This window comes from Penaeus monodon, chromosome 14 (assembly GCF_015228065.2).
Source record: "Penaeus monodon isolate SGIC_2016 chromosome 14, NSTDA_Pmon_1, whole genome shotgun sequence".
Taxonomy (NCBI): Eukaryota; Metazoa; Arthropoda; class Malacostraca; order Decapoda; family Penaeidae; genus Penaeus; species Penaeus monodon.
Window position 1 is genome coordinate 43,737,059 of NC_051399.1, and position 2,500 is coordinate 43,739,558.

Here is a 2,500-nt window from a genome sequence, read left to right on the forward strand (position 1 = left end):
TCGCTCTTTCCTCTTCACACACACACACCCACGCGCACGCAGTAGTGTCCAAGAGGCTGTTACGCTGTGTCTCCCATGTTGTAGGGGTTCTCGCCGTAACAGCAACTCATTCCTCGCTACTGTGTGCCCTCACCTGCCTATACTCTCCTGTTTTGTTTTCTGTGGCTAAGCCCTTTTCTATCATCTCCAATGCTCTGCTAGAATAAAAGAAAATATTTCCTGTAGTCTCTGTCTTTGTTTTCCTATTAGTACTGATTTTAATATTTACTGAATAAAAAAGATGATAGTAACTTCGAAGATAAAATAGGACGATAACAATAGAATATCACAAAGGCATAGGTTATATATAGGATGATAATATAATATCACAAGTGAATGTGGTAATTTTGGAGTTGAAGGTACTATTAACAATGGTTTAAATACAAAAAAAAAAATCAGTATCAACCAACAGTAATATATAGTACGACAAACAGTGATCAAGCAGTGAAAATTAACATAATGGAAATTGAGTTGCCAGAATAAGAGCAATTTAATATCAACTAACAGATAGATAGTACGCCAAACAAGAAAATTAATATAATCAGTGTAAACTGAGTGACCGGATTATGAAAATTTGATAAAAAGTAATCGTTCGTGCCCTTGAATACGACCCCTGATTACAGACAGAAATATAAATCTCTTGACATAAAAAAAAAGAAATACAGAAAGAGAAGGAATAAGAGGGAGCGAGATAAAGCTGGATAAGTCACCTTTCATGCGCAGTTTTATAGTCTTTTTTTTTCATCATTATTGCCAAAATAATAATAAAAATGGCAAGTAGTAGCGGATCTACAGGGGGCAAGGAAGGGCAATTACCCTCCCCTACCCCCTCGCCCCCACCCCAACTTATTGTTTAATTACAGCTGAAATTATAAAACGTAAATCGCCAGCTACTTAAAGATAATAGAATCACCGAATTGCATAATACATGAACAGCATTATGGCTATCATCGACATATATAATCGTTTCTGGAAATGTGTCCCACGTATGCTTTATCTCGTGCGCTCCTGTCAAAGGCTCTTGCCCCTTTGGCCGTGAGGAGGGGGAGGGGGGGAGGGGAGTGAAAGGGAAAGGGGAGGAGGAGAGGAGGAGAGGAGGGGAGGAGTAGGAGAAGGGGAAAAGAAGGAGGAGGAGGAGGAGTAGGAGGAGGAGGAGGAGGAGGAGGAGGAGGAGAGGAGGCGGAGGCGGAGGAGGAGGAGGAGGAGAGAGGAGGGAGGAGGAGTGTGGAGGAGGAGGAGGAAGGAGGAGGAGGGAGGAGGAGGAGGAGGGGGGAGGAGGAGAGGAGGAGGAGGGAGGAGGAGGAGGAGAGGAAAAGGAGGAGAAGGGAGGAAGGAGAAGGGGGGAGGAGGAGGAGGAGGAGGAAAGCCAAGAAAGGAGGAGGGGAGGTGGAGGAGGGAGGAAAAGGAGGAGGAGGGAGGAGAGGGAGGAGGAGGGGGAAAGGAGGAAAGAGGAGGAAGAGGAGGGAGGAGGAGGAGGAGGAGGAGGAGGAGGAGGAGGAGGAAAGGAGGAGGAGGAAAGAGGAGGAGAGGAGGAGGAGGAGGAGGAGAAGGAGGAGGAAGGAGGAGGAGGAGGAGGAAGAGGAGGAGGAGAGGAGGAGGAGGAGGAGGAGGAGGGAGGAGGAGGGAGGAGGAGGAGGGGGAGAGGAGGAGGAGGAGAGGAGGAAGAAGGGAAGAGAAGGAGAGAAGAAGAGAAAGAAGGAAAGAAGAAGAAGAAGAAGAAGAAGAAGAAGAAGAAGAAGAAGAAGAAGAAGAAGAAGAAGAAGAAGAAGAAGAAGAAGAAGGGGGAGGGAGGGAGAAGGAGGAAGAAAAAAAAGAAAAGAAAAAAGAACACAATAAAAAAAAACGAAATGGACATGACAAACAAAAGGAGAAATGGGTAAGAAAGACAAGGCAAGGAGGAAGAAGAAAAGCAAAACAATAACAAAAAAAAAAAATAAAATAAAATAAATAAATAAATGAATAAAAAAAAAAAAAAAAAAACGTGGACACATTTTATCAGAATGAAAACAAGAATGAGATTCATTTCATTCAAATTCAGACTGACGAAACTACAGATATTGTAAAAGACTCGCAGTTGTATTCGATTCACAGTCATACATACATACGAGGTCTATATTGTTATGACAGATAAACATACAGTTATTCAGCACACCCACACACTTAAACACACACGCACGCACGCACGCACACCCACACCCACACGCACCCACACACACACACACGCACGCACCCACACACACACACACACACACACACACACACACACATACACACACACACACACACACACGCACGTACCCCCCCCACACACACACGCACCCACACACACACACACTACACTACAAAGTTATCATCAAGGACTTTGTTATCAGGGAAAGATAGAGCTTGCATAAAGTCATTGCACTGTAATCAGGAAGAGGTTCAGAGGTGAGGCGGGAGAAAGATAGATACATACACACAA

The 2,500-nt window shown here is 44.3% G+C and overlaps 1 protein-coding gene across 1 annotated transcript in view; it reads left to right on the forward strand.

Annotated features, from left to right (window-relative positions):
• Positions 1–224, forward strand: part of LOC119581179 (fatty acid binding protein 1-B.1-like) — a 1,694-nt gene extending 1,470 nt beyond the window's left edge. The window contains exon 4 of the mRNA XM_037929573.1: positions 1–224. This exon is cut by the window's left edge and continues 62 nt beyond it. The gene's annotated coding sequence lies outside the window, so the exon portion shown is untranslated.
• Positions 225–2,500: the final 2,276 nt, after the last annotated feature.